Here is an 11098-nt window from a genome sequence, read left to right as displayed (position 1 = left end):
ATAATATAACTGTCATCGAAACTTTAAGCGTGCGGACCCTACGGGTTCGAGAACTATGTAGACATGACCGAGACACGTCTCCGGTCAATAACCAATAGCGGAACCTGGATGCTCATATTGGCTCCCACATATTCTACGAAGATGTTTATCAGTCAGACCGCATAACAACATACGTTGTTCCCTTTGTCATCGGTATGTTACTTGCCCGAGATTCGATCGTCGGTATCTCAATACCTAGTTCAATCTCGTTACCGGCAAGTCTCTTTACTCGTTCCATAATACATCATCCCGCAACTAACTCATTAGTTGCAATGCTTGGAAGGCTTAAGGGATGTGCATTACCGAGTAGGCCCAGAGATACCTCTCCGACAATCGGAGTGACAAATCATAATCTCGAAATACGCCAACCCAACAAGTACCTTCGAAGACACCTGTAGAGCACATTTATAATCACCCAGTTACGTTGTGACGTTTGGTAGCACACAAAGTGTTCCTCCGGTAAACGGGAGTTGCATAATCTCATAGTCATAGGAACATGTATAAGTCATGAAGAAAGCAATAGCAACATACTAATCGATCGAGTGCTAAGCTAACGGAATGGGTCAAGTCAATCACATCATTCTCCTAATGATATGATCCCGTTAATCAAATGACAACTCATGTCAATGGCTAGGAAACATAACCATCTTTGATCAACGAGCTAGTTAAGTAGAGGCATACTAGTGACATTCTGTTCGTCTATGTATTCACACAAGTATTACGTTTCCGGTTAATACAATTCTAGCATGAATAATAAACATTTATCATGATATAAGGAAATAAATAATAACTTTATTATTGCCTCTAGGGCATATTTCCTTCAGTCTCCCACTTGCACTAGAGTCAATAATCTAGATTACACAGTAATGATTCTAACACCCATGGAGCCTTCGTGCTGATCATGTTTTGCTCGTGGAAGAGGCTTAGTCAACGGGTCTGCAACATTCAGATCCGTATGTATCTTGCAAATTTCTATGTCTCCCACCTGGACTAGATCCCGGATGAAATTGAAGCGTATCTTGATGTGCTTGGTTCTCTTGTGAAATCTGGATTCCTTCGCCAAGGCAATTGCACCAGTATTGTCACAAAAGATTTTCATTGGACCCGATGCACTAGGTATGACACCTAGATCGGATATGAACTCCTTCATCCAGACTCCTTCATTTGCTGCTTCCGAAGCAGCTATGTACTCCGCTTCACACGTAGATCCCGCCACGACGCTTTGTTTAGAACTGCACCAACTGACAGCTCCACCGTTCAATGTAAACACGTATCCGGTTTGCGATTTAGAATCGTCCGGATCAGTGTCAAAGCTTGCATCGACGTAACCATTTACGACTAGCTCTTTGTCACCTCCATAAATGAGAAACATATCCTTAGTCCTTTTCAGGTATTTCAGGATGTTCTTGACCGCTGTCCAGTGATCCACTCCTGGATTACTTTGGTACCTCCCTGCTAGACTTATAGCAAGGCACACATCAGGTCTGGTACACAGCATTGCATACATGATAGAGCCTATGGCTGAAGCATAGGGAACATCTTTCATCTTCTCTCTATCTTCTGCAGTGGTCGGGCATTGAGTCTTACTCAACTTCACACCTTGTAACACAGGCAAGAACCCTTTCTTTGCTTGATCCATTTTGAACTTTTTCAAAACTTTGTCAAGGTATGTGCTTTGTGGAAGTCCAATTAAGTGTCTTGATCTATCTCTATAGATCTTGATGCTCAATATATAAGCAGCTTCACCGAGGTCTTTCATTGAAAAACTCTTATTCAAGTATCCCTTTATGCTATCCAGAAATTCTATATCATTTCCAATCAACAATATGTTATCCACATATAATATCAGAAATGCTACAGAGCTCCCACTCACTTTCTTGTAAATACAGGCTTCTCCAAAAGTCTGTACAAAACCAAATGCTTTGATCACACTATCAAAGCGTTTATTCCAACTCCGAGAGGCTTGCACCAGTCCATAAATGGATCACTGGAGCTTGCACACTTTGTTAGCTCCCTTTGGATCGACAAAACCTTCTGGTTGCATCATATACAACTCTTCTTCTAGAAATCCATTCAGGAATGCAGTTTTGACATCCATTTGCCAAATTTCATAACCATAAAATGCGGCAATTGCTAACATGATTCGGACAGACTTAAGCATCGCTACGGGTGAGAAAGTCTCATCGTAGTCAATCCCTTGAACTTGTCGAAAACCTTTTGCAACAAGTCGAGCTTTATAGACAGTAACATTACCGTCAGCGTCAGTCTTCTTCTTGAAGATCCATTTATTCTCAATGGCTTGCCGATCATCGGGCAAGTCAACCAAAGTCCACACTTTGTTCTCATACATGGATCCCGTCTCAGATTTCATGGCCTCAAGCCATTTTGCGGAATCTGGGCTCACCATTGCTTCTTCATAGTTCGTAGGTTCGTCATGGTCTAGTAACATAACCTCCAGAACAGGATTACGGTACCACTCTGGTGCGGATCTTACTCTGGTTGACCTACGAGGTTCAGTAACAACTTGATCTGAAGTTCCATGATCATCATCATTAACTTCCTCACTAATTGGTGTATGCGTCACAGGAACCGGTTTCTGTGATGAACTACTTTCCAATAAGGGAGCAGGTACACTTAACTCATCAAGTTCTACTTTCCTCCCACTCACTTCTTTCGAGAGAAACTCCTTCTCTAGAAAGGATCCATTCTTAGAACCGAATGTCTTGCCTTCGGATCTGTGATAGAAGGTGTACCCAACAGTCTCCTTTGGGTATCCTATGAAGACACATTTCTCCGATTTGGGTTCGAGCTTATCAGGTTGAAGCTTTTTCACATAAGCATCGCAGCCCCAAACTTTAAGAAACGACAACTTTGGTTTCTTGCCAAACCATAGTTCATAAGGCGTCGTCTCAACGGATTTCGATGGTGCCCTATTTAACGTGAATGCAGCCGTCTCTAAAGCATAACCCCAAAATGATAGCGGTAAATCAGTAAGAGACATCATAGATCGCACCATATCTAGTAAAGTACGATTACGACGTTCGGACACACCATTACGTTGTGGTGTTCCGGGTGGCGTGAGTTGCGAAACTATTCCGCATTGTTTCAAATGTAGACCAAACTCGTAACTCAAATATTCTCCTCCACGATCAGATCGTAGAAACTTTATTTTCTTGTTATGATGATTTTCAACTTCACTCTGAAATTCTTTGAACTTTTCAAATGTTTCAGACTTATGTTTCATTAAGTAGATATACCCATATCTGCTCAAATCATCTGTGAAGGTGAGAAAATAACGATATCCGCCACGAGCCTCAACATTCATCGAACCACATACATCTGTATGTATGATTTCCAACAAATCTGTGGCTCTCTCCATAGTACCGGAGAACGGCGTTTTAGTCATCTTGCCCATGAGGCACGGTTCGCAAGTACCAAGTGATTCATAATCAAGTGGTTCTAAAAGTCCATCAGTATGGAGTTTCTTCATGCGCTTTACACCGATATGACCTAAACGGCAGTGCCACAAATAAGTTGCACTATTATTATCAACTCTGCATCTTTTGGCTTCAACATTATGAATATGTGTATCACTACTATCGAGATTCATCAAAAATAGACCACTCGTCAAGGGTGCATGACCATAAAAGATATTACTCATATAAATAGAACAACCATTATTCTCTGCTTGAAATGAATAACCGTCTCGCATCAAACAAGATCCAGATATAATGTTTATGCTCAACGCTGGCACTAAATAACAATTATTTAGGTCTAATACTAATCCCGAAGATAGATGTAGAGGTAGCGTGCCGACGGCGATCACATCGACTTTGGAACTGTTTCCCACGCGCATTGTCACCTCGTCCTTGGCCAGTGTTCGCTTAATCCGTAGTCCCTGTTTTGAGTTGCAAATATTAGCAACAGAACCAGTATCAAATACCCAGGTGCTACTGCGAGCTCTGGTAAGGTACACATCAATAACATGTATATCACATATACCTTTGTTCACCTTGCCATCCTTCTTATCCGCCAAATACTTGGGGTAGTTCCGCTTCCAGTGACCAGTCTGCTTGCAGTAGAAGCACTCAGTCTCAGGCTTAGGTCCAGACTTGGGTTTCTTCTCTTGAGCAGCAACTTGCTTGATGTTCTTCTTGAAGTTCTCCTTCTTCTTCCCTTTGCCCTTTTTCTTGAAACGGGTGGTCTTATTGACCATCAACACTTGATGCTCCTTCTTGATTTCTACCTCCGCAGCCTTTAGCATTGCGAAGAGCTCGGGAATCGTCTTATCCATCACTTGCATGTTATAGTTCATCACGAAGCTCTTGTAGCTTGGTGGTAGTGATTGAAGAATTCTGTCAATGACGCTATCATCCGGAAGATTAACTCCCAGTTGAATCAAGTGATTATTATACCCAGACATTTTGAGTATATGCTCACTGACAGAACTATTCTCCTCCATCTTGCAGCTGTAGAACTTATTGGAGACTTCATATCTCTCAATCCGGCCATTTGCTTGAAATATTAACTTCAACTCCTGGAACATCTCATATGCTCCATGACGTTCAAAACGTCGTTGAAGTCCCGGTTCTAAGCCGTAAAGCATGGCACACTGAACTATCGAGTAGTCATCAGCTTTGCTCTGCCAGACGTTCATAACATCTGGTGTTGCTCCTGCAGCAGGTTTGGCACCTAGCGGTGCTTCCAGGACGTAATTCTTCTGTGCGGCAATGAGGATAATCCTCAAGTTACTGACCCAGTCCGTGTAATTGCTACCATCATCTTTCAACTTTGCTTTCTCAAGGAACGCATTAAAATTCAACGGAACAACGACACGGGCCATCTATCTACAATCAACATAGACAAGCAAGATACTATCAGGTACTAAGTTCATGATAAATTTAAGTTCAATTAATCATATTACTTAAGAACTCCCACTTAGATAGACATCCCTCTAATCCTCTAAGTGATCACGTGATCCAAATCAACTAAACCATAACCGATCATCACGTGAAATGGAGTAGCTTTCAATGGTGAACATCATTATGTTGATCATATCTACTATATGATTCACGCTTGACCTTTCGGTCTCAGTGTTCCGAGGCCATATCTGCATATGCTAGGCTTGTCAAGTTTAACCTGAGTATTCTGCGTGTGCAAAACTGGCTTGCACCCGTTGTAGATGGACGTAGAGCTTATCACACCCGATCATCACGTGGTGTCTGGGCACGACGAACTTTGGTAACGGTGCATACTCAGGGAGAACACTTTTATCTTGAAATTTAGTGAGAGATCATCTTATAATGCTACCGTCAATCAAAGCAAGATAAGATGCATAAAAGATAAACATCACATGCAATCAATATAAGTGATATGATATGGCCATCATCATCTTGTGCTTGTGATCTCCATCTCCGAAGCACCGTCATGATCACCATCGTCACCGGCGCGACACCTTGATCTCCATCGTAGCATCGTTGTCGTCTCGCCAATCTTATGCTTCTACGACTATCGCTACCGCTTAGTGATAAAGTAAAGCATTACAGGGCAATTGCATTGCATACAATAAAGTGACAACCATATGGCTCCTGCCAGTTGCCGATAACTCGGTTACAAAACATGATCATCTCATACAATAAAATTTAGCATCATGTCTTGACCATATCACATCACAACACGCCCTGCAAAAACAAGTTAGACGTCCTCTACTTTGTTGTTGCAAATTTTACGTGGCTGCTACGGGCTTAGCAAGAACCGTTCTTACCTACGCATCAAAACCACAACGATAGTTTGTCAAGTTGGTGCTGTGCTGTTTTAACCTTCGCAAGGACCGGGCGTAGCCACACTCAGTTCAACTAAAGTTGGAGAAACTGACACCCGCCAGCCACCTGTGTGCAAAGCACGTCGGTAGAACCAGTCTCGCGTAAGCGTACGCGTAATGTCGGTCCAGGTCGCTTCATCCAACAATACTGCCGAACCAAAGTATGACATGCTGGTAAGCAGTATGACTTATATCGCCCACAACTCACTTGTGTTCTACTCATGCATATGGCATCTACGCATAAAACCAGGCTCGGATGCCACTGTTGGGGAACCTAGTAATTTCAAAAAAATTCCTATGCACACGCAAGATCATGGTGATGCATAGCAACGAGAGGGGAGAGTGTTGTCCACGTACCCTCGTAGACCGAAAGCGGAAGCGTTAGCACAACGCGGTTGATGTAGTCGTACGTCTTCACGATCCGACCGATCAAGCACCGAACGCATGGCACCTCCGAGTTCAGCACACGTTCAGCCCGATGACGTCCCTCGAACTCCGATCCAGCCGAGTGTTGAGGGAGAGTTTCGTCAGCACGACGGCGTGGTGACGATGATGATGTTCTACCGACGCAGGGCTTCGCCTAAGCACCGCTACAGTATTACCGAGGTGGACTATGGTGGAGGGGGCACCGCACACGGCTAAAAGATCAAATCAATTGTTGTGCCTCTAGGGTGCCCCCCTGCCCCCGTATATAAAGGAGTAAGGGGGGAGGTGCGGCTGGCCAGGAGGGGGCGCCAGGAGGAGTCCTACTCCCACCGGGAGTAGGACTCCCTCCCTTTTCCTTGTTGGACTAGGAGAGGAGAGGGAAGGAGAGAGGGGGAAAGGAAAGGGGGGGCGCCGCCCCCCCTCCTTGTCCAATTCGGACTTGGGGGGGAGGGGCGCGCGGCTGCCCCTTGGCCGCCTCTCCTCTTCCACCAATTGGGCCCATGAGGCCCAATAGCCTCCGGGGGGTTCCGGTAACCCCCCGGTACTCCGGTATATATCCGATAACCCCTGGAACCATTCCGGTGTCCGAATATAGTCATCCAATATATCAATCTTCATGTCTCAACCATTTCGAGACTCCTCGTTATGTCCGTGATCACATCCGGGACTCCGAACAACCTTCGGTACATCAAAACTCATAAACTCATAATATAACTGTCATCGAAACTTTAAGCGTGCGGACCCTACGGGTTCGAGAACTATGTGGACATGACCGAGACACGTCTCCGGTCAATAACCAATAGCGGAACCTGGATGCTCATATTGGCTCCCACATATTCTACGAAGATCTTTATCGGTCAGACCGCATAACAACATACGTTGTTCCCTTTGTCATCGGTATGTTACTTGCCCGAGATTCGATCGTCGGTATCTCAATACCTAGTTCAATCTCGTTACCGGCAAGTCTCTTTACTCGTTCCGTAATGCATCATCCCTCAACTAACTCATTAGTTGCAATGCTTGCAAGGCTTAAGTGATGTGCATTACCGAGTGGGCCCAGAGATACCTCTCCGACAATCGGAGTGACAAATCCTAATCTCGAAATACGCCAACCCAACAAGTACCTTCGGAGACACATGTAGAGCACCTTTATAATCACCCAGTTATGTTGTGACGTTTGGTAGCACACAAAGTGTTCCTCCGGTAAACGGGAGTTGCATAATCTCATAGTCATAGGAACATGTATAAGTCATGAAGAAAGCAATAGCAACATACTAAACGATCGAGTGCTAAGCTAACGGAATGGGTCAAGTCAATCACATCATTCTCCTAATGATGTGATCCCGTTAATCAAATGACAACTCATGCAATGGCTAGGAAACATAACCATCTTTGATCAACGAGCTAGTTAAGTAGAGGCATACTAGTGACATTCTGTTTGTCTATGTATTCACACAAGTATTACGTTTCCAGTTAATACAATTCTAGCATGAATAATAAACATTTATCATGATATAGGGAAATAAATAATAACTTTATTATTGCCTCTAGGGCATATTTCCTTCAGCTTCACGCCGCCATCTCCATCTAGCGGTATCGCACTGCAGCCGGCCATCAGCGGCATCGCACCGCCGACGACCTCCACCTCACGCCCATGTCCTCCACCTCACATGGAGTCCGCCAAGTCGCCGCCGCCGCGGCCGTCGCCTCCGCCACCGCCGCGCCGACCACCATAGCCGCCGGCACCACCGTCGCCGCCACGGATAACCAAGGCTCTGATGCCAATTGTTAGCGCCGCCCTCTCGCAGCACCCGCCGCCTCCTCGCAGTGCCGCTTCTTCTTCTACCTCTTGCTGCCTCTCACAGCTCAACTCTCTTTGTCTCACACAAGAACACACACACACATGGTGAAACTCAAAAAACACACACGCACACAGCCAAGGAAGAAACCCAACGAGGCTTTGCCCAGAACACTCTTCCTTGGTGCACACAAAGACTACATTTCTTCCTCTAGCCCTCACGACCTTTTCTCTCATTACTCATGCCAACACATATATATACACACCAGAGGTTGGCACACAACCCGCATGACTCAGGCCACTACTACTTCGTGGCCCTTATCCTCTCATCACCTGGTCATCATCATGCCCACTAACAAACTAATGACCTACATGCATCCACTAATCCATATCTACATGCACGGCCAACACCCATGTCCAACAAACTCATGCATGCTTTACGGACTGGAACTTGTGCAGCCGCTTCACACGGCCCATCGGCATCTCGCATATACGCCGTCTCGCACGGCACTAGCATCTCGCCATCCATGCTTTCCAGCCTCCATCGCGCCTTGCCGCATCTCACGGCGTTGCCGTATCACACGACACCATTGACATCTCGTCGTGCTTGCCTCCATGGGCTTCGTACGGATCACACGTATACCTTGCCGGACTATACTATGCTAAGCTAAGCTACATGTAGAACGAAAATAACACATGCGGATACATAAATCAAGATTAAACCTAATAGTGTAGTTGCCACTAGGGATAAAAAAGATGATTATGTAGTTGTTCTTTAAACGTAATGATGAAGACCGGAAATGTAAGTGCCTAGTGCCCCTTAGTGATTTTGGTGTATTGAAGACTTATAGGTTAAGGGACTAATGTGTTTATGAGTGTACACAGGTCTATAAGTCTATGAGGAGTTTGATATTTACAGAGAAAGTCGACCCCTAAAAATGAAGTTCTTCGACTGAAGACTTTGGATTTCTGAAGACTTTCTGAAGACTTTGAAAGTGAAGAAATTGGTGTGACCTTGAAGACTTGGTATTCATTTGAGGAACATGAAGCGTGAAGACTTTTGTTTTCGTAGTTTCATTTTCTCTTTCTTGAGTCATAGGAAACACCGTACTGTTAAAAGGCGTCGAGGAAATACTAAGGAAAAATTTCCATGTGATGCTCAACTCAAAATCCTACACCTACCAATCCCTTCGAGTGAAGCCATTGGAAATCTCATACAGTTCAGTTATATTCTTCAGTGACAGAGACGAAGCTCTTCTGGTCTCTGAGGAATTTGTTCTGACTGAGGAGTTAGGAATTCGCCAGTGCGGATTGCCTACACAGTGAGGAACATGATAGCCCTGAGGAATTTGAGCCTCATATTTCCGACCGTTGCTGTGCTACGCGCCAGCTGTCCCAAAATATCTTATCCACCTAACGGTCATATCATTGAAGGGCATTTATGTCTTATCATGTCGGGCTACTCCCTAGGCTATAAATAGCCGCCCCCTACAACCACTAGCTGGTTGGCTGCTCTGAGAGAAACTGACAGTTGTCATTTGAGAGCATCCCATCCTCCGAGGACTTTGAGCGAAAATCATCAAGTGAGGAAAACCCAAACCCAAACACCTACAAACCCAAAGTGATTGAGCATCACTGAAGAGATTGATCCTGCGTGGATCCGATGCTTGTTACCTTTGAAGACTGTGCTTATTCCAGACGGTTAGGCGTCATGATCTAGAGCATCCAAGAGGAATTGTGGATCGCCGAGTGACCGAGTTTGTGAAGGTTCGGAAGTCACCGGAAGACTTACCACGAGTGATTGGACGAGGTCTGTGTGACCTTAGTTCAAGGAGAATACGGTGAGGACTGTGTGTCCGGGACTGTGTGTCCGGGACTGTGTGTCCTCAGGTTTAAATACCTAGCCGCTCCAATCTGATGTACAACTGAGACAGCAGTTGGAACTGGTCTACCAAATCATTGTCTTCACCAAGCTTACTGGTTCTATTTCCTCAACTCTTCCATTTCCTCATTACTGTGTTGTGTGCTTGTCATATCTGTGTTTGAAGACTTTGACTGAAGACTTTCTCAATTTCCTCAGTTCAATTTCTTCAGTCTGTTTGTCTTCATCCTGTGCTATCCCGTGTTTACGCTTTCTGTACTCTGTGTTTGTCATCATTTCATGACCATGCCTATGTTCTGCTATGCTTACTCTTGAGTACTTATTCCGCTGCAAGTAGTTCTTCACTAAGGAATTTCCTCACCCGCAAATTCCTCAGTGAAGAATTCATAAAAATCGCCTATTCACCCCCCTCTAGTCGATATAACGCACTTTCAATTGGTATCAGAGCAAGGTACTCCCTTGTTCTGTGTGATTTTGGTTTAACCGCCTGGAGTTTTAGTTATGTCGACCGCAAGTATGAAGAAAGTGACATGCCCCATCTTTGACGGTCATGATTATCCCAAGTGGAAGGCCATGATGAGGAAGCGCCTCATGGCACTGAACAGCGAGTTGTGGACCGTAACTGAGATTGGTCTTACCGATCTATGCAAGATGGCGGACACTGATGATATTCGCAAGTACACTCGACTTGACATCATGGCGAAGGATATCATCTGTTCCTGCCTATCCAGAGATGAATTCGGGCGCATTATGCATCTTAGACTGAATCTCTAACGTCTATGAAGGTCATCGAACTTGTCATGATCCCTGGTTTGAGGATTTCAAGGAATCACTCAAGACGATGACTTTCGAACCTGAACCATCATCTTCTGCACCATGCCTCATGTCAAAAGGTGCCAAGGTAACCGAATGTTCCTCGTCCGAGTCTAGTGATGATGAATCTGATGATGATTTTGGACCTAGCTATACCAAGCTTGTTTGTATTGCCACTAAAAAACAAAAGGCCTTGGAAAAGGTTCAAAACATGCTAGATAAAAGTGATGATATGTTGGGTGAAGAAATGGATCGCACTAAAACCTTGACTGAAAATCTTCAGAGACTTCAGTCTAGATTTGACAACCTTCAAGGTCAT

Source organism: Aegilops tauschii, chromosome 4 (assembly GCF_002575655.3).
Source record: "Aegilops tauschii subsp. strangulata cultivar AL8/78 chromosome 4, Aet v6.0, whole genome shotgun sequence".
In the NCBI taxonomy this organism is placed as follows: Eukaryota; Viridiplantae; Streptophyta; class Magnoliopsida; order Poales; family Poaceae; genus Aegilops; species Aegilops tauschii.
Note: the sequence above shows the minus strand (reverse complement) of the source record.